The sequence below is a fragment of the Adiantum capillus-veneris genome, chromosome 2 (genome assembly GCF_014529385.1).
Source record: "Adiantum capillus-veneris isolate H3 chromosome 2, ASM1452938v2, whole genome shotgun sequence".
Lineage (NCBI taxonomy): Eukaryota > Viridiplantae > Streptophyta > Polypodiopsida > Polypodiales > Pteridaceae > Adiantum > Adiantum capillus-veneris.
In genome coordinates this window covers 14,098,182-14,123,812 of record NC_140932.1, presented here as the reverse complement: position 1 = coordinate 14,123,812, position 25,631 = coordinate 14,098,182, and the positions used below count along the sequence as shown (strand labels likewise).

General features: G+C 42.0%; 1 pseudogene; it reads right to left on the bottom strand.

Annotated features, from left to right (window-relative positions):
* Positions 1-21,974: 21,974 nt before the first annotated feature.
* LOC147462397 (uncharacterized) lies at positions 21,975-25,397 on the bottom strand (annotated as a pseudogene).
* Between the last annotated feature and the right edge of the window lie 234 nt (positions 25,398-25,631).

The following is a 25,631-nucleotide window of genomic DNA, read 5'->3' as shown; positions in this document are numbered from 1 at the left end:
CTGTACGGTTTATGGAGAGGTGTCAGCGGATACAGATTTTGCATCCAGTAGCTCCTCCTCCGTAGCGAGCGAGACTACCACTAAAAAGAATGTTCAAACAACAACCATGCCAAATGTAGAGCAAATGATAGAAGATGCTCTAAAAAGGATGGCACCATACCAAAAACCATTGCCAAAAACACTGAAATGGTGTGCTATTGAACAAAAATGGACAAACCATCCAACAGAGGAGTGCTATTACAACAAAGGGTATGTAAGGGAGCGTCAGTATGCACCTCCTGCTCAATTAGCACCACCTCAAGTACATCCAGTACCTCGATACCCAACGGGAAATGTACCAGGACCTATGGGGATAGAAAGACCGCAACCGGTATTGGGACAACAACCACCTTTACCAGGAGCAAGACCAGTGGGCATTAGATATGCACCAACCTTAGAGAATCAGGAAGAACAAGCCTTAGTGCCTGTTCAAGCCTATTATGAAGAATCTGGTGCACACATGTCTCCAACTATGTATTACCCACCAGAAGAACCCAAACAAACAGAACCATGGGGCATGATTGGGAATGTTGGAATACCAACAATTACAAGTGCTTCTGATGAAGAGAGATACAATTTGGACGCAAGAACATTGATGTTCATAGCTCATGGAGGGTTAACAGGACAAAGACCATCCTATCCACAAAGGACGAATCAAATGGGACCAAGACCAGCACTAGGACCCTGTTACAAGTGTGGAGGTGACCATCTGATGAATGTTTGCCCACATACGGAAATCATTAGAATTAACGCTTATTGCACTGAGTGTGGGGTTACTCACTTCATTGAGGATTGTTCAAAGAATCCAAACAAAGTGCAAAAGACGACATTGAATATGTTAGAAACTATTCCTACCAGCAGTGGGTCTGAAAATGAAACTCTGATACCAACGCAAGTTGTTACTAGAGCTCAAGCTAAGAAAACCACTAGAGAACCTGAGAATGGAAAGTTAGCGACTGAAGTGGTTAGTCAAGGACCGCGGAGTCAAAGAAACACATGGAAAGCTAGAAAAGCACGCATGAAGTTGAGAAAAGAACGTGAAGACGCTATTCTAGCTGAGGAACTAAAGCAAACTAAAGATAGATTAGAAAAACTTGAGAGTCAAAACGGGAAACGAGAGATGAGCCCGGAAAGAACGAAACAAAAGAGTATCAAAGAAACAACGAGCTTAAGCTCAGGGGGATCAGTGCTAGTCGACAAAGTACACGAACCATTGGACGCACTGATGAGAGCTTACGAAGCTAGGTTAAAGAACAACCAAACACAAGAACAGAGGTGGATGACATACCCAAACGCGGAATTGGAAAAGCAGAGACTTGAAATGTGCCAGAGAATGATCGAGACTGCACAAGCCTTATTAGAACCACCAAAAGAAACAATGAATTGTGGAAAGGAAAACCCAATTCAGCAAGAGACTATCGTTTCACGGGTAGCTGAAAAGACTCCCAGTGCACAAAAGCCTGAAAATACACAAAAGGATGACCGCATAGTATTGAACACAACCGATCAGGAGATAGAGAGTTTTCATCCAGTCATACAGAGGTCTTACGGAAGAGATGAGGATTACAATGAATTTTGGAAACAAGTGAGAGAGGCAAACTTTGCAAACGAGCTAAGTTGCCAAGCTAATCAGACAAATTGGGAAAAGGACATCAGGAATCCTCCCATAGTGGAATTTGAGGCAGGATCTCAAGTGGACTTGGATCTGCAATCTTACTGGGGAGATGGGGGCTCTGTTAGAACAATGGAGAGCAAACCTCATTCACTGAAAACCTTACCTTCATACTTAGGAGAGTATGAAGCAAAATCCGAGATTAGAGCACTTCCCTCACGAAAAATCTCATCAGAAAAAGTCATGGACTCGCAAGGATTGATAGAGATTTTGTCAACACCAGTGACATGCACTATCACTCTAGCTGAGCTTTTGAGGCTAAGACCACATATGTGGACCACTGTAGGAAAATGCTTGGAGAAATTCGGGATAAAAGATCCAACATCGAGATTGCAAGAGAGCATAGAGGAGCTGAGCAAGCCACAAAAGAACGCTAAGCCTGTACCCTTAAACAAGGTCGGAGAGTATTGCGAAGGTGAAGAGGGGAATACAACCTTACCAGTTGAATTCCAAGGAGTGAAGACGATGGCAATACTAGACAGCGGAGCAGGGGTAGCCATTGCTACAAAAGAAATCTGGAAAAAATGGGGGAAACCAGCAATAAGGAAGACTAGGTTGAAACTCCAATTAGCAGATGGACACATGGAGAAACCTATGGGGTTATTAGAGAAAGTGTAGTGACTTCTTGCGGCATTGAATACGAACATACTTTTGCTATTGTCGATTTTGGCAAGGAGAATAACTATGATATCATATTGGGAAGACCATTCATGAGACAGTTGAAAATGGTCCAAGATTGGGGCTACGATCACATATACCTGAGAAATATGGAAACCACTACACGTGTGAACCTGAAAGACCATAGCTACAAAGATGTGAACCGAACACCGGTAGAGGAGTTTGATTCAGCTACTTTGGCGGGATCCGAATTTCCAGCTTGGTTAGGTAAACCCAAGGAGTTATGGATGTGTGGAGCTTCGAAATGTGGAAGTCTGAAACGAGAAGAATGTGTTTTAGAAAGGGCTATCGAAGACGAAACTTATGTAGGAGAACCCTTTCCAGAGGACACGTTTGAACCATTAGAATGGACACACATTCTAGCAACCCTAGATGTTTGTGCAATTCCGGATGGTCCCACAACGAAATTTTGCGACAAGGACGGGTACGACGTGGTTCCGTATTTCATGTTGAGAACTGTACTCGAAAAAGAAACTGAAAAGAACGATACACTGGAAAAGGAAGATGAAGAAGAGGTGTTTCACGACATTCCCAATCATCCAGAGTGGGGAAATGAAGCAGACAACGAGTCAACGGACAATTCAAGCGGAAACGAAGAAACTATAACGGATGTCCGATTTTATGATTTTCCGAACCAAACTAAACAACGCCAGAAACACTATAGAGCAAAGAAAAAACAAAAGGGGTTAGAACCAATCCGATGCCTAGAATAAGAGGAAAAAATCAATTCCTAATGCTAGTAAAGGCTGAAGATTGTGTTAAGGATAAGATTTCTGGAAGAATGAGAGGCAGTGATCAAAAGAGCTTACGAAAAGACAAAAGAGGCTCAAGAAATCAAGTTCAAAAGAATGGAACGAAAACTGAAACAGAAAAATCAGAAAAGAACAAGCGCAACAGAGAATACACGGAGTCCAAGTTAGAACGTAGAAACAAGTACAGAGAGCTCAAGAAAACTCTGAAGGAAGTTTGGACGACAGAAATTGAGAGTGGAGAGGACGAAAACGTCAAAATCAAGGAAAACATGGATGTTCCCTCTCACTATAGGAAATTCACAATAGAGGATAGGAAGGTGATATTAACCCCACCTATTCGAGAGAGGAAGGAGAACGAATCTTATGACGGACCGGAGGATGCAAAAAAAGTTGATTTAGCAGCTCCAGGTGAGACGCCTAGACCGGTGTACATAGCCACAGATTTGTCTCCAAGCGAGGAAGAGAGACTTTTGAGTCTTCTCAGAGAGTACAGGGATGTGTTTGCATGGTCTTATAAGGACTTAAAGGGAGTTGACCCATCGATATGCCAACACTCAATCCCACTGAAACAAGACGCAAAGCCTAGCAGACAGAGACCATACACATATAATGATACTTTTGCTAAGCGAATCAAGGAAGAGATAGATAAGCTAATGGAAGCTGAATTCATATACGAGATTGAACACACTGATTGGGTATCTCCGATTGTGGTAGTACCTAAGAAGAACGGAAAACTCCGAGTGTGTGTCAACTTAAAGAAAGTGAATGCTGCAACAATCAGGGACAATTATCCCCTGCCGATAACTGATCATGTTCTAGAGCGTGTATCAGGGAAAACAGCATACTCCTTTCTTGATGGTTTTTCAGGATATAACCAGCTAGCCATAGCACTGGAAGATCAACATAAAACAGCTTTTGCAACGGAGTGGGGAATTTATGCTTATCGGGTTATGCCTTTTGGTCTAACCAATGCTCCCGCAACCTTCCAGAGGCTGATGACGCATGCTTTCAAAGAATACTTAAGGCTGTTTCTCGAAATCTACATGGATGACTTATGTGTACATTCTCTACTGAGAGATGAGCATCTAGAACACCTAAGAAAAGTATTTGAGAAATGTAGGACATATCGCATTTGTCTCAATCCTGAGAAATGTGTGTTTATGGTCCGACAGGGCAGAATTCTGGGACATATTGTCTCACAAAACGGAATATCCACGGATTTAGAGAAGATAAAAGTTATAGTGGATATGCCTAGACCAACCAATGCGAAACAAGTACAGAGCTTTATGGGACATTGCGGATATTATAGACGATTCATTTACATGTACGCTATAATAGGCCAACCACTTTACAGGCTAATAGTGAACTTTGAATGGACAGAGGAGTGTGAGGAATCATTCAAGAAATTGAAAGAGGCACTCATTACTGCTCCAGTCTTGAAATCACCAGATTGGGAGAAGATATTCCATGTGCACATAGATGCTTCGGCATATGCAATAGGATGCATTCTGGCTCAGCCAGAAGAAGGAAACATGGATTTTCCTATCTGTTACGCCAGTCGACAGCTCAACCATGCAGAGAAGAATTACACCACAACAGAGCGAGAAGGATTAGGAATGATCTATGCTGTGAAGAAATTTCGGCATTATCTTCTAGCCAACAAGTTTGTGTTTTTTACGGATCACCAAGCCTTGCTCTACCTAGTGAATAAACCATGCAATACCGGGAGAATAGTGAGATGGTTCATTATCTTACTGGAATTCGACTTCACGGTAGTAGTAAAGAAAGGAAAAACACATCTTAGAGCTGATCATCTTTCGCGATTGACGAATGGAGAAGACCCTATAGGAGTAGATGACGACATGCCAGACGCGTACTTGTTCAACATAGAAATGATACCTAAGTGGTCTCAAAATGTCGTTAACCTATTAACCTATGGAGGAGAGTTCGATAGAAGAGAATACAACCTGAAACATATTGCTATTCAGCAATCCAAGAATCTTCAATTGGTTGCAGGAAGGTTGTATCAATTGGGAAATGATCATGTTTTACGACTATGCATCAATCCTGAGGAATATAGTATATATCTGCGCGAAGCACATGTTCAGGAATGTGCATTTCATTGTTCAAGAAGGAACACATATAGGAATTTGTTACAATTGGGAGTCTATTGGCCAGGAATGAAAGAAAGCGTACATGAATATGTCACTGTATGTATTGTATGTTCATCAAAACCGCCAGCCGAGTATTCGACATTATATCAGATAATGATCGCTCCAGAATGGAGTCAGTATATTGTTGAATATCTCACAAATAGAACTTTCCCAGAAGGAACGTCAAAAGCTCGTCAGAAATCTGTAGAGACAGAAGCTAGAGATTACGCTTTAATAGGAGATCAACTCTATAAGAGAGGTAAAGACAACCAGCTTAGGATTTGCGCATCAGAGTCTGAGTATGTGATAATCCTGGAGCAAGCTCATGGAGGAGTAGGTGGAGGCCATTTCTCAGGTGATAAGACAGCAAAACTTGTCTTAGCCGCAGGAATATGGTGGCCAACATTACATATGGACGCTGAGGAATACGTTAAACGGTGTGATGACTGTCAGCGGACCAAAGTACCACTTAAAAGAGATGATATGCCGCTTAGACCAATGATGGGGGCAAGAGCTTTTGCAAAATGGGGGATTGATTATGTCGGACCCATTTCACCTCCTGCATATAAGACTCATGCACAATACATCATTGTGGCTACAGACTATCTAACAAAGTGGGTCGAAGCAAAGGCAACTCAAAAAGCAGATGCCAGGACCACGGCACAATTTCTATATGAATACGTCTTTGTACGATATGGATTGCCAATAGAAATTGTGAGTGATCGAGGCACACATTTCATAAATGAAGTGATAGAGATCCTTCTAGATGAATTCATGGTAATCCATAGGAAATCAGCCCCGTATCATCCACAAGCAAACGGACAAGCTGAAGCAACAAACAAAACCATATGCACGGTCCTTACGAAGATTGTATCTGAGTCGAGAACTGACTGGGACCAGAAGTTGCATTCAACATTATGGGCATATAGGGTAGCATATAAAACATCAATAGGAACGACCCCATATAACATGGTTTTTGGGCTAAATGCTATCTTACCAATAGAATTCTTGATTTCAACCTTAAGGGTGGCTAAGGATCTAGAGTGGACAGGGCACGAGCTTTCTGATAGAATAGATGACCTGGAAAAGCTAGACGAGCTTCGCCTAAAAGCAGTAGCTTCTATCTACGCTCAAAAAAGGCGACAAAAGGAATTTTTTGATAAGCATGTGCGGACTAAAGAGTTTAAAGTTGGGGACTATGTCCTAGTTTACACTCTGAAACAGCATGCTAAGAAGCTTAAAAAGCGAGGGATGGGACCTCTGGTGATTAAAGATCTATCACCAAGTGGAGCCGTCAAGCTTGCTACATTAGACGGAGAAGAAATGCCCAATTGGATTAGTGGATGCAGAGTGAAAAAGTATCTGTTGCCGCTAACACAAGACATGCTTCTCAAAATACATCAAGAAAAGCTGCGTGTCCAAAAAAAGAAAAAGATTGTAGAGGAAGCGCAAGCCGAGGCGAAGGAAAGAATGGAGAAAAGAAGACTACTGCGTCAGAAACAGCGCAATGAAGGAGCAATACGAATAAACGCAGTTAGTATAACAGAAATGGGGAATGACAAAGAAGAACCCATCATTGAATGCAAAGTAGGGACCAACCAAATCAAAGCCAGAGCACTATTGGATTCAGGAGCTCAAGCTAACCTACTTTCACTCAGTTTGTATAGACAATTGACAAATGACACGAAATTACAAACTGCCAAGCAAGAGTTAAAAAGTTACTCTGAGAATTCAATCAAAACTGTCGGATGCACAGTTTTACATATACAGATTAACCATTATGTGTATCCTCATATGTTTTACGTGGTTGAAGACCAAGCTACACAACATCCATTATTGCTAGGACAACCATGGCAGAAGCAATACAATGCAATGATTGACTGGAGTTCTAAATCAGTGCTTATCAAATACGAAGGTGAAAGTCAATCAGTTAAGTTCACCAAAGGAGCAGAGCCAACTCCAAAGGAAGAATCCACGGACAAGGGCAAACAACAAACAGAGAAAAAGAAGAAGCAATGGCAACCAAAAGTTTCTACACAACTGGATTGCTCTTCGACGAGGAACTCTCAACATTGGATAAGGAAGACAAGCAATAATATAACAGCTCAACCTTGGGAAAAAACGGAGTCAACGTTGGTATGGAGACCAAAAAAGGTTGTGCCAGAAAACACAAACAGAGTCTTCAATACCAGACAACAGAGTGATCCCCGACAATCAAGGACAGTGAAACAGATCTGGATTCCAAAGAAGTTCATGACGGCACAAAGCTATAGCAAGCAAATTTGGATCCCAAAGATTTGTAAACAGGAACTCCCTTCAGTACAATCAACGGAAACTCCTAGGTATTTCAAGGCGAGGAAATCAACACACAGAACAAAGCAGGTTTGGGTCGCAAAGAGTTTGTGGCAAGCACAAGCAAAGCGGAAGCAGATTTGGATTGTGAAAAAAGACAACAAGGTAACGAAGAATCCATCTACTGATTCTACTACCAAATTGCCAAAACCAACCCAAAACCCGACCACCAATCCATCAATCAAACAAAGAGCAGCTTTATTGGAAAGAATGTTGTATCGTCGCTCTACAATTGCATTGGGAACTTATGACCAAAACAACTACAATGCTTCACCCACAGACACTTCATAGTCGTCCGGGAGGACTCAGACTAGGAGGGGGGGAGGTATACAGGAGCTACAAAGCAGCTACAAGCGGGAAAAACAAAGAAAAACAAAAATTATATTACAAGGGCAGTGTCTTACATGATTTTGCAATTTTTTATGTTTGATTGCGGATATTGATAATATTTATGCCCTTATATACCTTGTTTTGCAACAAGAAGAGATCAAATGATGAATTTGGGTCTCTAGATGTGTAAATATCACTAAATAAGAGTGTTTTTGGAGCTAAAAAGTGGAAAAAAGTGGTAATCCAAGTCCAGAAATCACAAAGAAGTGTATATTCATATACACAGGGTTACCAGCTATTTATCGTGTATGTTTGGAATTTTTTGGCTTCAATTTGCTATTTTCCTTTATTTTTTATGATTTTCTTAATAAAAATAAAAGAAAAATAAAAAAGCAGGTGAAATGAGATCGGAAAAAAGAAAAGAATAGACGGTGATGGTCCTAATGACAAGGGCAACCCAGGTAAAAATTGGGTACAATTCTGAAAAAGTTGCGGAAAGCCCGAAATGACAGAATTTTGGCAAAGTGGACAGATTTCTCAGAAACAGGTCAAACGGAGTCCAAATTGAGAAATTTCAAATCCTAAAGTGCATTTCACGACGAGATAGGAGCACATGTCAAATTTGGTAACAAGTGATCCGGGAAGCCCGAAGTTAAGTATTTTTCACTTCACTATCAAGCTCATTTCCACTATTACCTTCTTGGAGAGAGCAAAGAGCACACAGGAGCATCCGACCTTCTACCGCCTTCTACGACTGCTACGAGAGCTCAGAGGACACCAGACATGAGAGGTAGACTCGTTGCCATAAGCTTTTGATGCTTATCGTTAACTTTTGTCGCGAAAACTCACCAAAACCAAGAAACAAGAGCAGACGGGGAATGGGGAGGAACGCTAGGTAGGGGCACAACCGCCTAACCAAACCTTGCAAGAACTTAGAGGTGGGTTACCCTAGTATAGGAGATGAGTTTCTAGCACTCAAAGCTCGAGAAAGAACGACTGGAAAAACCCTAGGTCAACAGAGCCTGCAAGAGGCAAACAGAAAAAAGTTGTCGGAACGACACAAAACTTCTCAGGAAGCTTAACAACATCGAGGGCAATGCAACCATGGAGTATCTCCGGGTTTGGATCACCAAAAGTAGGTCGGAACAACCGATTCGGCGGCGGACACACAAAGCGTCATTTTGGCATAACGGCTAAAATTGACGACCAAATGACATGAAACTTCACAAGCAGCTTCAAATATACATGGATGACTTATGTTTGCAAGCAAAACCCAAAAGAAAGCTGATTCACTTACCGATGGTGAAAAAGACGCTTTCGGGCAACCAAATGGAGAAAGATGGAGAACGGGGAGCCAAAGTCAAGTTCAACCAAATAGGTGGCTTCACAACATATCCAATGAGCTGGAAATGCAACTCTCGAGAAGAAAAGTTGAAGAAATTCAACTCCAAGGCAAAAAGACGACTTCGGAGACTGAAATGCCTATAAGGGGGCTTTTTAGCTAAACTGATGACTTTTTAAGTTGAAAACTAGTTAGCAGGGCTTAGGGCACTAGCACAAAGCATTCTTTGCACAAAAAGACCAACATTTCAAGAAAAGACATCATACGCGTATGATGTCTCACAGCATGATTTTCACATCCATTTCAACATTTGAGTGCATAGCCTCATTCCACATGTTAATCACATCCTATGAACCAAGTATCATGAGAATTGGAGTTAGAAAACCCAAGGAAAACCAAAAAGACGCAAAGTAGGCCATAAAATTGATTTTTGGTCCTAATTTTGTCAAAATAACTCCAAACTCATTGAAACTTTGTAGGATTGTTGATTAACACATCTACAAGCTATCTGGAACCAAAAAGCACCATTTTGACACAAAAGACATCATACGCGTATAATGTCTATTTGCACTTACAGAGCCAAAAATGCTCATTTGTCATCATACATCCATTATATATATCTAATACATGCTACATATGAAGTTTGGAACCATTTGGTCAAGTGGATCACCCCATTAGCCCAATTAAGAGAAAATCCTTCATACAAAGCCTATTTTTGTCCCAAATCCAACATATTCAAGTCCAAACCAAGATTTGAGTATAAACAGTCCTTCACTAGCACATGGAGAGTCCACAGAACCAATCCCATGAAAAATTGATGAAAAAGACATCATACGCGTATGATGTCTCCAGAGCCATTTTTAGTCCAAATTCTATCCAAACTTGATAAATCCACTGAATAAGCCTATCTAAAGCCAAAACCAAGCTTATAGAGAAAATTGGTCCAAAAATGCACTAAAAGACATCATACGCGTATGATGTCTCACTATGTGATTTTGGCACCTCAGGGCTTCAACCACCAAACAGAAGTGATCTACATGCCATTTGAAGGTGAACCACCAAGTTTTATCCAATTTGGATCATAAAATCCATTTCCCTTTCAAAATTTTGCCAAGAGCCTGAACTGGACTGAACTGGCCAAAACTTGACCAAATGGGATCCAAACTCAAATCCAAGCATATGATACTCATGTATACACTATCAGCTACAAGCACAACCAATATGAAGTCATTCTGACACAAAAGACATCATACGCGTATGATGTCTCAAGCATGTTTTTGAGCCCAGTTTGCATATTTTTTCACCTACATTGCATCCTTAGGCCCTGAATAGCTCATGTTTCAATTTTCAAGTCATTTGAATAGTTAAAAGCTTCATTTCGGCTTTCAGTACTAAAAAGACGCTAACTTCTGTAATTGGAGTTACAGGATCCATGGATTCCGCTAAGTCATCGGCAACTAAGAGAAAAAGACCAACCATCAAGGATGCTCTTGCAGAAGCAGAACCTTTTGATATTCCAACAGAAACCCTCAAGCCAACCAAGACTTGGGTGGAGGAAGCAGTACTAGAAAAAGAGGGAATAAAGATCTACCAGGGGACTTTCAGAGATCCTCAAGGGCAATCGGTCGATGTACCTATGATCCCACGAGAATTAGTGGATTATAGCAGATCAGAGAACATCAGCAGATACCTGGAAAAGGCTGACTTACACAGGTTCTTCACCTCGAGACCATCAGGTGTAGACACAAGAAGAGTGTATGAGTTGGCAACATCCATTCAGAAGGATGGGAAAGCCACGTTGACAGCCATGGATGGAGAAACAGTTGAAGTACAGATCACTCCACAGCTCATTGCAGATGCATTGAAGCTGCACAACAAAGGGAGTTCTGTCAGAGAAAGAAGGGAGGCCATAGAGGTCTATGGATCAAAGAAACAAAATACAACCTACGGAGATATGGCAGATCAACGAGCGGCAACCCTTTGCCGGTTATACAACCAGTTTCTCCATGTGTGCAGTAAAAGACCGCAGAAGTATACTACACCACCCCATGCCATTGCGACAACCATCACATGGGCACTGAAGAGCAACATGCCAAAAGAGGTGAATTATGCTCAATACATCCACGAGCAAGTAATCGCCATGCACAACCAGAAGCCAAAGTACATAGGAGGAGGAGAAATCCTAACAAGAATAGCTTATGAAGCTATTGGAGCTAGGGATCAAGGGCCACGGGTTCCCTCCCAGAATTAGTGGCTTAGAGAAGCCGATGAAGAGAAAGAACAGCAAGAAGTATCCAAGAGGGCGTCCACAAGAGCACGCCGAAAACTAGAAATAGTTTCAGAACCTAAAGAGGCTGTGGACGAGCCGCTCAAGAAGAAAGCGAAGAAGAAGGCTGATCCCAAGCAAACCAAAAGTCAAAAAGCCGCAAGAATGGAAAGGCTGGTGGAGCAGTTTAGAGCGGAAAGAGCTCTAAAGGGGGACTTTCAAGAAATGTGGGTGCCAGACCCCACTAAAGTCGGAACCAGCTCAGCCAGGCCACATGTTGATCAATATGATCAATATATTAGAGCTTATGAGGAGTCGGAAGCCATACTGGAGCAGCAACCTGTCGAGCCTTATACTGAAGAGGAAGTACAGCTTTTAAAAGCTGAGCTGAAAAAGGACGACAAGGAGAAGAAGGAAGTAGATGAGTCTACTGAACTTCGAGAGAAAGACGGGCAAGAAAACAAAGGGAAAGCCAAGATGACTGAGGACAATCAGCCCTCCTTTACTGATGTACCAAGCCCGAAGAAGACGGAAATTATTGTGGAGGAGACCACAATAGAAATAGAAACAGAAGTTATGGAAAAGCCGGAGGCCGGGACCAAGGGAAAGGAGATAGATCCAGTTCAGCAAAAGAAAGATGATTATGAGGATCTGGTAGCGATCGGATACAGTGAAGAAGAGGCCCTGGAGGCAATTTATGGGATATCCCTACGAAAACAAGATGATCGGAAAGGGACGAAGGAAAAGACAAAAGATACAATGGAGAGTGAAGAGAAAATGGACGAACGGAACATACTAGAAGAGCCGAAGCCATTGGAGGTGGTGGCAGAAAGAGCTGTCAAGTTGACAGATGAAGATGAAAAAGACATGCACATGGTGCATGAACTGCTCAGCAAGATTAAAGAAAGATCCAGAGCAAAGGAAGTAGCAATTGAGACAGCAAAACAAAAGGAAGCAGAGTTGCAGAAGAAGTTAGAGAATGCTATGACTGAATCTGAAAGTCATAAAGCATCACTCTACGACGCAGAAAACGAGAGAGACAGCTTGATACTCCAACTAGCCGAAGCTTCAAGAGAGGTAACAAGTTCACAGGAAGCAAAGGAGCGAATAGAAGATGAGCTGGAGGCAGCCAAGGATGAGCTCATTGAGCTAAGGGAAAGAGTCGAACTTCAAGAAAGGACAATCACGAGACTCAGGACCACCCCTAGAGCTAGCAGAGCAGGAACAGAACAAGAGGGAGCCCTCGTACCAGCTCTGGAAGATCAGGTCAGAAGTTTGCAAAGAGAGCTAAGGTTAGAGCAAGTGCAAAGATTTCACATGGCGGAGGGATCATTGGCTGCAGAGGAGAGGCTCACATCAGAAAACCAAACACTAAGGACAGAAAATGAGGCCCTCCGCAAACAGCTCCAAGACCTCCAAGAGCAACAAAGAAGAGAAACAGAGCCACCACAAGAAGAAGCAGAGGGAGCAGCCATAGAGCTACCAGAAACTGGAGAGGCAACCACAATTGAAGATCCAGCCCCAGTTCAAGAAGTGGCCTCAACTTCAGGAATCTCTGAAGAAGAAGAACAAAGGCTCCAGGACCAAATAGAAAAGTCAACAGAGGAAAGTGCCAAGGCGGAAATGGAATGGGAAAGGAGACTCCTCATCTCCATTAGACTTCAAGGTTTAGACACAAAAGTGCTCCATGAAGAGTGGATGCAACCCAGCCTGCCTTTCCCTCTGATGAAATTTGAAGTGATAAAGACGAAAAAGAGAATAGAGGAGGAGCAGTATGTCGCTCTTTACGAAGGCGACATCACAAAAGATAAACAATCAAAGAAGATTGTAGATTCTCAACCTAGATGGAGGAAAGGTTGGCTGAACAAATACCCAGCCTACCTCATCTACTTGGTAGAGGCTCCAAAGGAGATTCGGGAGGATGCAACCTTCTGCCCGGTGCCAAGAGTCAGAAGCTGGAAAGAGCATGGCAGGATTGCAGAAAAGAAGCCAAATTGGCTTAATTACCCAAGGATGCCAGGACCAAAGGCAGGAGAGAGAATAGGTAAAGCCTACATGGTGAAAACCCTAACGGGCACCATCAAACTCTTTACTGGCTCTCCTGACCTTTCGTGTCAGATGCTAAAGAAAATCTGCAGGACTCTCTTAGCATGCATTGAAGTGTTCGCGCCAGATAAAGCCACGACCTCGAGTCTACTATCGACGGCCAACACAGTGACGGATATGATGTATGATCTTTCATTGCAGCCATCACCAAAGGTGTTACATCTCTTATACCAAAGAATTATGTTTTTGCCTAGCTTCCACATGCAAACATTCGAAGAAGCTTTCTACACCTGCTTTTTCACTCACGAAAGCAAAATATTCGGCCCAACCTTGACCATCGGCAACCTACGCTACGAATCACATTTGCAGATGCTCAAGACGACAGGACTCTATTGACCAAGCCTAAAAGTCATGTCAGGGATGACATGAACGCGGAGGGGGGGAGTGTTGAGCCAACAGAGGATCACACCCACATTTTTGCTCACACCCATCATTTTGTAACCATTGATTGTAATAAATGTCTTTTCGACATTAATTTTGATTTGAGCCATTCATTAAGTAACGGGACTCAATTGAGTTTCCAGCTTGTAATCCCGAAGTAATTTCACCTGTTGATGTAAATAATTAGAGATGTTCTCACCTCCAAGGCTGAGGTATATAAGCCAAAGTTTTGTAACCTAAGGGGTGAATTAATCAAAGTGAGTTTTTTGAGCGCCGTGACTGGGTCTGAGAGAGAGAGAGAGAGAGTCTTATCTTCTTGCTACGCGAGCTACGGGGCCGCCATTGGAGAAGCGACACCGCCATTGTGTTAGCAACGGTGAGAGCTACGCACAGATACCAAGAGTGCGCGCTATCAGCTTCTACGTGTGGTAAGTTCCTACGAGCTTCGGTGTGATTTTTCTTCCAACTCGTGTGTCGGAATAGAGCGTGCAGCATATCTATAGAACCACAACGAGTAGAGCTACACATTAGTACCATCGGGGTCATGTTTCGGTCACCTGTATTTTTCGGCCTGTCTTCATACGCGTTTATCGCACGGAGTGGTTATAGGTTGATTTTGCAGTTCAAGTCTTTAGGGTGTTGTTCTTACCTAGTGCATAGACTTCCCCTTGAGTTTGAGATCGATTTGATGATTCTAGATCCTGTTTCGTATAGCATTCGTTCGTAGTAAGGGTTTCAGTCACTTTCGTATTTTGGAACTTAGATTTGATTTCCTTAGTAGTGAATGTCATTAGAAGGTCGAGTAGGTGATTTGACACCCACCTAGTTGTTTCCATGCGCCTGCGGGTCAAGCTTCGTCCTCGTCTGACAAATTCTGTTGTTGGTTGAGTTCTCGCTATTTAGCTTCCGCTAGCGGCGTAACCGCCTTAACAATGGGTAACTGTGTCTTTGGTTTAGGTCAGTAGCCTGGGTTTACATTCTAAGTAACTATATCTTTATATTGCATGTTGAGTAACTGTGTCCCTAGTTTAGTTCCTTGACTGGGTTTGCACTCTCAGTGAGCGTATTTTTATCATGCATTCTAGGTAACTGTGTCTCTGGTTTATGTCAATAGCCTGGGTTTACAGTATGAGTAAATGAGTCTTTATACTACCTTTCCTTTTGCAGTTGACTCAGGTAAACGCAACATGTATGGGAATGACAAGGGACAAATGAAACACTTGCCGGATGGAGAATAAATGCTTCAAGCAGATATGTAAGTGACCTATCAACACTTGAAGTGATTGAGGAAGCAGCCCTCCTTTTCAAGGTGTTGAGTATGTCATGCCACGAGATCTGGTATCATGTCAGCTTGCAATCGTCTTATTGTGATTGTGTAGATTGGGCAAGCATGTGCAAGCACCTATATGGCATGTGACTAGTAGTAAGAGACTTCTTTGTTCATCTGGCCATATTCTCCCAATCGTTGACACGGCTAGATAAATGGCAATGGAGAATACACATGAGGACATTGGCTCCATAATTGAAGGGCCAGATGAGCCTCCCAATGACATGGTCATCCAACGGTCCCTTTCATCGCATATTCTCAATCAATGCATTGAAGATTTGAAGAGTAAGTTAAATGAGATTGAAAGACGTATCCCATCTTGTGATGAGGTGCAAGTACAATCATTGATAGGACAGGTACGATTGGCTTAATTATGTCTTTCAGATGAAAGGTCTCCCAAGGAGATCAAATTGCCACAAAAGGAAAGCATTTTACAAGTTCAGGGGCATGTGATAGCCACCAGCCGACTCGGGCATGGACAACGGAGAGTTGTAAATGATGAGCCAATCACAACGGTGCCCACTCAACCCTCGAGAGTAACGGGCAAGCTTAGGAAGAAACATCAAAGGGGCCAAAAGCGAGTGTGCTTTGCAAGGAGAAATCGAGTGTATTGCCATCATTGTTGTACCAAGACCTTCTTGGTGGATCAAAGTGTGGATTCATGCCAAATGATATTGCCACTCACTCCTTCTTTGCTACACTCTTGTACTTAGTTTCAACATGGACTTCTTGGCCAATTGTTTGGCTTTCTTTAAAGGCTTCTATTACTTCATACATTTCCATAGAGCATACTTCCACAACTTCATTTTCAAGATGCAAACTAGACCCCATTATAGCATCAAGCTCACCCATAGTATCTACAAAAGAAATTATTCACACAAACCCAAAACATTTTCAGTAGGCTCTAGCAACCCACTCTTTTTCATGCCTATTTGTACATTATGTACATATTGCCTCTCACATCTCTTCAAATCTTCAAGTTTTGTAAAACATACTGATCCATTCCTTGTTACCAAGCAGCTCGTTGAAAAAGTTTCACCTATTTTTGGATCAAGCGAGACCCTTTTTCTTTCTGTACCACTGTCAAAACCCATCATTTCCCTATGGTCATGAAACTCTTTGCTCACCTTTGGTAGAGGATGTTCTCTGAGGTTGTCATGATTTCTTTCATGGTTCACACAAACTGTGAGAAATTGGACAGCACGTTTACCATCTTTGCTGCGTATCCTAGCATATGCTGAACCATCGTCCATTACCTTTGTTTCCATTCGAACTCCCACAATGTAGGGTTGTCCAAGGATGAGATGATATGAAGATGTATCCTGTACAAAGAAGTTTTGGTCAATCTTTACATCACCTATTGTTACCTTCACACCTGGACATGCTGCATACAATTCACCGGATGAATTGTTTGCCACTTTTACCATCCAGCCATGATTTGTGTCCATTGGCCATTTGCACTTGTTGTAGAGACTCTTTGACATTATGTTTATTTCTGAACCATGGTCAATCAAGGAAACAAATGGCTCTTCAAGCTCACCTACCTTGACCAAAGTTTCTGTAGTAGCCCTTGCCTAGTGACTTCGTGAATAGTAGCTCCTAGGAATATCTTCAACTTCTTCATCATCATTTGAGAAACGCAGTTGCTTCACTCTCCCACTAGATTGGTAGCATCCTACCACAGCTCCATCATCCTCCTTATTTTGCAGTTGCATCCCTTGTGTCTTCGAGGTTTCCCCTTTCAACCTGTGGACAAGAAACTTCAGCAAGGGTTTGCCTCTTCCTCTTGATGATGTCAATGATCTCCTCATGGAATTCATGCTTTGCAATGCCAAGAACTTCTCCCAGAGTAAACTCAATCTTTCTATTCAAGATCCTTTCCTCCAAGACTTTCTTTAAATCTGTAGCAACCTCAATATCAGATTGTAGTTTATAAGTTGGGCCTTTTGTCTTACCTTTTGTTGTCTCTTTCTTCTTTCCTGTTGTAGACTCCTCCATGAGTACTTCAAGTGGAGACGCTCCTTGTGTTGAGGGTGTTTGAGAAGGCATTGATTCGCTTCTTCCCCCACTTCTGGAAGCTCTTTTTGATGGTCCTTCATCAGCATTATCACGTCTGCGCTTCTCTTCTACAATCGCCTATTTTGTTGGCATTTTGTAATGTAGGCATGCACTGACAATGAGTCCACTGGATCATTCCATCCTGTTTCTAGACGTATGCAATCACCTGCTTCATGTAGAATCTCTTTTGTAAGCTTTCCCTTTTTAGCTAATTGCATGACATTTGGCCAAATTTGACCATGATGGTCACTCGCCTCTTCATCATTAAGGTGCTCAATTTTTACTCCATAAGTAGCTGCCTCAACTGAAGAGCTGGCACGGTTAGTTGCCATATCTTCAACTAAGGTTTGCATTCCCCCCTTCCCAAAGTTATTTCTCAAGGGTAGACCTGTCTCTCTTAAGTGGATTTTACCATCCTTAAAAAAGACAACATCTTTTGACAAAGCATCACTAAAATCATCACAATCCCTTCTTACATGGTCTGTACTATCACACCAAATACATCTATTAACAAACCCTTCTTTGGGATGTTGTCTTTGCCTAGGAAGTGGCCCTGATGGTTGGCCTTTTTCTTCAAGCTTTGCAAACTTCACCTTCAAGTCACGCATTCCCTTCACAAGCTCAGCTAGCATGGACTCATCAAACTTAGGAGCTATATAAGTAGGCTTTACCATTTTTTCAGAAGTTGAGGTTGAAGGAATTGTAGTGTTTACTACCATCTTGTACCTTCTTCTTTGTCGTTTGGAAAGCAATGAGACAACACCTTCAACCTCATTCCAGTCGGTCTTTAGTCCTTGCTCAGCATCTTTATCTTCAAGAAGAAGCTCCAAATTTTCTTGAAACTCTTCGCCTGCAGCTTGTAAGAAAAGATCTGTCTTCTCTACATCTAGTGTGGCCCTTTCTGTCCTTGTGAGTTGTGCATAGCGCCGCTCAAATTCCCTAAGTAGCTCTGTTATTGATAGTCCTTGCTTTGGCTTGAGTACCCATTCTAAGAATGTTCTTTTGGTCACTCTCTCCGAGTCCTCCATGAAATATTCCTCCTTTAAAGCTACTTTGAGTTCTTCCCAATTTCTCCCATGCCCATCTTTAATTGCCCTAACATGCTCCTTAATTTCTGGAGCAACAACTAGCTCAAAGCTTTGAATCATCTCACCTTCTAATACGCGATGCAGCTCCATCTCCTTCACATACTCGCGTAAGTACTTGGTTACATCTTTTCCATTGAATTGATGCATTCTATTGACGACTGCTTGTATGGCCTTCGTTGCTGAAATCTCCCTTCTTTAGATGGCATGTTGTTGTTGCATGAACATTGCAAATGCTTGAAACATTTGCATTGTTGCTGGGTCAAAATGCATACCCTGTTGCTCAACATGATCACCCATGGTTACCCACAAACTCTCACCCTGGCAGCTTCGCGTCGGGTTCACCAAAAATATGTCGAGAAATTTGCGGTATTACCAGGAAAGCACCGGGCTTATGGCTGTGAGAGTTTATGAGATAACTCAACAAAAACTATATGAAGGAGTTAAACCATAGATGCCATGAAGACTAGGGTTTGGAAAGAAGTACAATCAAAGAAGACCCACTCTTTGCACTCACACACACAAAGAAAGAACACAAAAAAGAATGTCAAAACAACAGAAAGATAAAAACATCGAGGCTATGGTCATATCGTATCATGGGTAGTATAAAAAGGTTAATAGATGATTTAATGGAATTCAATCTTGGCTTACCAAATAGACTACGAATTGTTCTTTGGAATTGTAGTTTTGTGCTTACCATAATATATATATATATATATTGTCTAGTGATTGGGATTAATTGTGTGTACAAATCCTCTTGGTTCATAGCAAGATAACTACGCTTACGTCAAAAGAAAAATTATAGTCTATGAGAGGTAGTATGATGGGATCCTGTGATAGAAGTATTTCATTGAGCCTTTCTGGGCCAAAGAGAAACACTATACGTTGTTGAAAGTGTATTTTACGTCTAATCCATATGTTAATTCTAATAGATCATACAGAGTGAAAGAGATAGAAATTATCATCATGTGGGTTATTCATCTAGGATAGTACGTGAGAAATTTAGATATGAGAGAAGTGAAGAGATGAGAAGTTTCCCTCCCAAGCCCTATTCTTGCCCGTAGGCAATAAGGATACTGCGGGGAGAGATGTACCTATAGCAAAGAGAACCTAAAATTTGTAGAGAGGATGAATTACTAAGAATGAGAGAGATAGGTTTGGTTAAGGAGATGAGATTAGATACATATATATATATATATATATTGGATTAGAGATGAAAAAGAAAACAATAAGAAATCAAGAAAACATCAATGTAGAACACATCTTACTTGACAAACCCTTCGACACCATTATTGATGGAGAGAGAAGAAGAGTGGATAATTCCACTTTGATTGATACACCAAATGCAAGAGATTCTTTGATTAGAGTTGATCTTCCAAGGTTAGCTTGTTGCAAGAATGGCTAGTCTTCTTCTAGGAGAAAGTGTAGGCTTAGGCTTTTGTTAATGGCTATGGCATTACTACTCACTCCCTCATGAATCCTCTCATCAATGGCTTGAATTCTTGAGTTATTTTCAAGGAAGAAGAGGTCCCCTTTTATAGGTGAAGAGAACCCCCAAGGGTTTACACAAGAAGAGAAGAGCCAGTGTGAACAGAAATTGAAAAAGTTGGAAATGAGTTGTCCCTGCATGATGTGGGCAGATTGGGGTCCAGTATTTTGATCATATCTCCTCAACCGTGGCTCCAAATAAAAAAGTAAAAATATGGACAGAAACTTCAGCTCATTACCTACGACTTCCTTTTTTTATGCATTTTCCAATTTGGATTGAAACCTTGTGCAAAAAAATCATCAAAATTGGGTCCATTTCTGGCAGCAAAAGTCTTCATGTGGTCCCCTTAGCTTAGACTTTCATTTGATTCCAAAGGACACCTCATGCCATATAAAAGCATGACATTGATCCTTGACAAAGATTTGTAATCATGCTTGCAATAATGCATTAAAATAAGTGTATCTTTGAAATCATGTCACCTAGTGTCCCACTAGGATTTGATTCCCTCCTAGTAGCTATTTAAAAAGAAATATAAGAAATATAAGAAAAATATGAAAAATACATAGAATATATATATATTGGTGTTTACCCTAGATATAGGATCTAGCTAGGGTGTGACATGATAATGAGATAGTAGAAATAAAGAATCAATGCTTTTTGCCCCAAGTTAAAAAGGCGGAGCTATTGACGCTTTTTCCACAGTATTTTCTGATGGTAAAGTAAGAATAGGTTACCCTTGAGATAAATAATAGGATGAGATAGAAAGCATATTATTATACTTAAATATGCATATGTACATTATAGAAAATATAACTATGTATCTAAAAAGTTACAAGATAACTCTTGTAGCATGCATTCCCACTATGTATGTGTCACAGCACGACAACGCGTTACATGTGATGCTTTAATTGGTTGGAGACTAGTCTTGTACGAGGACTCCAACTCTCATGAATGCCTCATTGCATCAGTTTCGTTTGGCTCACACGAGGACGAAGAGCGTGCTTTCACATTGACCTTGGCCATTGGACATACAATTGAGAATGTGTGGACATCAAAGCATCACATTGTACTTTTGTGAAAAGCTCTTTCTCGAGTCTCACTCTATGCTTTTATCTAAATATTGGGATTTAAGTGTTTTGTAAAGTTTTAAACAAAAATTATAAATTTTTGAAACCAAAAGATGCAATGTTACCCGTGTGTAGACTAAAAACTTTTTTTTTGCCTTAACTTTCCTTTTGTATCGACAATTGACATAAAAACCTTTTTTTGCCTTAACTTTCCTTTTGTATGGACAATTGACATATGCATTGTATCCTTGGGCTTATATCTTTTGTATTGAAATGTGAACTAGTTTGCTCCTGCCTAGGTTTATGTCTAGCCTTCCTAGGCCTAGGTTTAAACCCTCGACAAAAATGGGCATGCTTAGGAAGAAGCATCAAAGAGGCAATAGATTGCTGGTGGACCATGAGTGCCTATGTAAATTAGCCCAAGTTTTACTCTATGCTTCTCTCTAAAAATTAGGTTTCTTGTGTTTAGGTGTTTTGTTCTGTCGGACACCTCCAATTTTCTAAAATTGAGAGATGTAAAGTTTCTTCAAGTTTACATGCACTAATGTTTCTGCTGGAGAGAGAGAGAGAGAGAGAGAGAGAGAGAGAGAGAGAGAGAGAGAGAGAGAGAGAGATTTTATACCATATGCAAGTGTAAGCCAAGGCATAGACAGACTAGTGTAAACCTAGGCGGTTAAGTGCAATAGTAAACCCAGGCATTAGTGACGGTGAGAGAGAGAGAGAGAGAGAGAGAGAGAGAGAGAGAGAGAGATTTAGTGCCAAAGAATTCAAATATGGTCAATTTACCTCTCTGGGTTTACACTAGGCTACTTCATAGGAAACTATCCCAAGAGACCTTAAAGATCATGGTAACAATGCTTGCCATCCTCCTCTGGGTTTACACTAGGCTAACAATGCTTTGGTTAACTTCTGCCATGTGTACATTACCAGGTTCTTATTAAACAGTTCATCTTGAGTGTTCATAGATGGGCAAGAAAAGGGAGATGCAAGGCGGAGAGCTAGTAACTGTGTTTGGTAACATTGGGACAGAGGGAAGAGTGACATTGCCACAAACATTATCGAGTTTTCATATAAAAGCTAGCTATATGCCATCTTGAAGAAGGGGGCACAAAGAAAACAAAGGTGGGCAATACACATCTTGTCACTCTTGTCAAGCATAACTAAGAAGTATTTAAGCTTGAAATTGAAAGAATGTTGCCTATCAATCTTAGAGAGAGAGAGAGAAGAAGAAGAAGAAAAAGAAGTAGTAGTAGTAGTAGAAGAAGAAGAAGAAGAAGAGGATTTTAACGTACCCGGACACTATCCAGCCGACCTTAAGGATCTATCCTGTGAGGAGTGTTGAACTCAAGAAATGTTGAGAGAGAGAGAGAGAGAGAGAGAGAGAGAGAGAGAGACTTTGTATACCATGTGCAAAAGTAAACCAATGCATTGTTAGCCTAGTGTAAACCCAGGCAAGTTAGGGCAAGAGTATCTTCTGGCATTAATTGAGAGAGAGAGAGAGAGAGAGAGAGAGAGAGAGATAGAGAGAGAGAGAGAGAGAGAGAGAGACGTTGTATACCATGTGCAAGTGTGCTCCTAGGCATTGTTTAGCATAGTGTAAACCCAGGCAATTCAGGGCAACACTATCTTTTGGCGTCAACGAGGGAGGGAGTGGGGGGGGGGATGGTTTGCATGCCATATGCAAATATAAACTTAGGCATTGCAGGGCATGTGTAAACCCAGGCGAGAGAGAGAGAGAGAGAGAGAGAGAGAGAGAGAGAGAGAGAGAGAGAGAGAGAGATAGCTAGATAGATTTAATTATTGTCCACGGAGGTCAGATATGACCCATGGGAGCAAAACAAAACATTACATCTGTTCTTTCGGTGGAAATGTTAGATACATATCAGTTAGGGACTGAGGGTCCATCAGGGGTAAAGGAAAAGGAAAGGATACGGACAAAAAACAAAACCTAGAGGGGGTCAGGTAGAGGGGGAGCTGGCTTGGGAGTTCGAAACTCTTGAATGATGGCTTTACCGCCACGGTAGACTGCCCATTTACCTTGTTTACGAGCTTCATGCATCTTTTTGAGCTGGCTTGCTTTGTGCTTGAGTTGGTCTTTAGTCAATTCCTCGGAAATCCAAAGCTTTGTCCCCTTGAGGTGATAAGATTGGCGCAACAGCCGCGTCCGTTCTTCTTTGTTCTTGAAAGTGAGGATGCATTGGCCAAGAGGAACACGCCTATGTGTGTCGTTGATCCATGAGACAGTGTCGGGCTCGATATTGATTGGTTGAAGAATGTCATTGAGCTTGACGATGGATTCTTCGAGGGAATCCTCCTCGGTGCACCATGGTGAGGAGAGTCCTCCAATCCTAATTTTGAGGGCAAGGGATTCTTGTATCCGACATTCTTGTAAGCCTGCTTGTATGGCGTTCTCAATCTTCTTATGCGATGCCTTGTTGGCTTCTTTCTGATTTGTCTTGATAGTCTCGATGAGAGTAGCTTCAACTTCGAGTTTCTTTGCGAGGAAAATTTCCTTCTCCATTGCTTTTGTATCTTCGAGCTTACACAAGCGTTTTTTCAGCTCAGCATTCTTCAAAGCAAGTTCTTGGATCTGAGCCTCTAGGGCCGTGATCCATGCATCTTGACGAGCGGCAAGATCTTTCCTGGGCGCAGCTGCCACAACAAGAAAACTCTTGCGTGTGTCAGAAGTCGGTGTGTTGAAAGAAGTCATGATTGAAGAATCTTTCTTCTGCTGTGAGAAAACCTTTGTCTGTGGCTGAGCTCTACGGTGAAAACCTGTTGTGAGAACTTGCTCTTGTGACTCCCCGCCATCACCATCATCGGTATCATCTTCCTTCCCTATCTCTTCATCCTCACCTATAGGACTCAAGCTCCGAACATGCCACTACATAGATAGGTTATGTAAACCCAGGCAATGTTAGACAGTGTAGACCAAGACATTGATGGGCAACAAACAAAGAGAGAGAGAGAGAGGCTCACATGGTGTTTGTAGCCTTGCTGTATCTTCTTCATTATAGCATTTTTCTTCATCTCTTGCACAACATCAGCCTTTCACATACGAGCCGCCACAAAGTCAAAGAGAAAGTCATCTTTGGTGCATCTTACTTTCGTCTTGTTGATACAATCTCTGGCTTACAAGCCCCTAACGAGGGCCCTTGCTTGAATAGCCTTGCAACTCAACTCGTACTTGCGGTTCACATCTTCAAATCGCTCTGTTGCACGTAACCTATCTCTTTGTGTAGACTTTGGAATGGGGTTTAAAGAAGCACCAGTCACCCTCCCTCCCACTCTATGTGAAATCTCTACCCTCAGCCCATGTTGCTTTTGAAGGTGGTCCACCATATGTTGCCGCTTGTCCATCCACAAGTTTCTACTTGGGCAAGCCAGATCTGCTTGGCACATCCAAACGAGCTTCCCATCAACATAAAGCTGTGCATATGGCCGGGATGACTTCAATGAGTCAGCTCTCCACACCTGTATAAAACAACATACCTGCATAACTTTAGAAATGCTAGGCAACCCTCGTTAACCCAAATATAAATCCGGGCATGCTCGAGACTAAATGTAGACCCGGGTCAGAGAGGGACTCACAGGACCGACGCTCAATGCTTGAGAGGTTTCAGCCTCCCTGAACCGGCCCCTTCTACTTCAAGAAGCTTTCTCTTACTACCTTTGGCTTCTTTTGCGGTGGCAATTACATCATTTCTCTTGGGCTTCTCTTTCAGTTGAATCTTTCCCTTCCCCTTTTCAGTCGCCACCTTGGATTGTTTCTCTATCTCACGACCTTTCAAGTAGACAATTGAGGGCTTTTGAACCACATCTGAACCTTTCTCCTTGGGCTTCACAAGAGCCTTCTTTGCTTTACAACCCTTCATTGGGACCTTCTCCTTGGGCTTCACAAGGGGCCTCTTCACATCGGAACCCTTTGTTTGGACCTTCTCTTTGCGCTTCACAAGCAGCCTCTTCCTTTCCCGGCCTTCATCAACCTTCAGGTTTAACCTCTTCCCACAAACAAAACCTTGGGGTCAACTCACCTTATAAAAAGAAGCCATGAAATGCAACCTTTTAGCACCATGAACTTGACAGATAAATCTACCCAATCTCGGCATGGCATGAAAACCTGCGCAAGCCCGATGTGCAAACATGGGTCCAACTGTAAACCTAGGTATTGGAGAAGGTGAAAATACCTACATCCATCCCTTTGTCGCCAACTTCACAACAGCGGGATCCGCATGTGGCATTTGAGACCCGTCCCGTCCAGAGGTATGACTGTCTTCTTGACCTTCTCAACACAATGCATCAAGAGCAACAGTTAGAACGTACCCCAATGGCCATGATTAGGCGTAAACTCGGACATACCTACATTTTCTTGGAAGTGGCTTCGTGCAATACTTGGACCTCTACCTTTGCGCAAGTAATAGACAATAACCAGAAATAGAATGCAGCGAGCACTCCCATGGGCATGCCTTTGCGCAAGTATAAACTTGGGCATATCTGATTTTGATGGACAGTGGCCTGGATGTCCCCTCCAGCA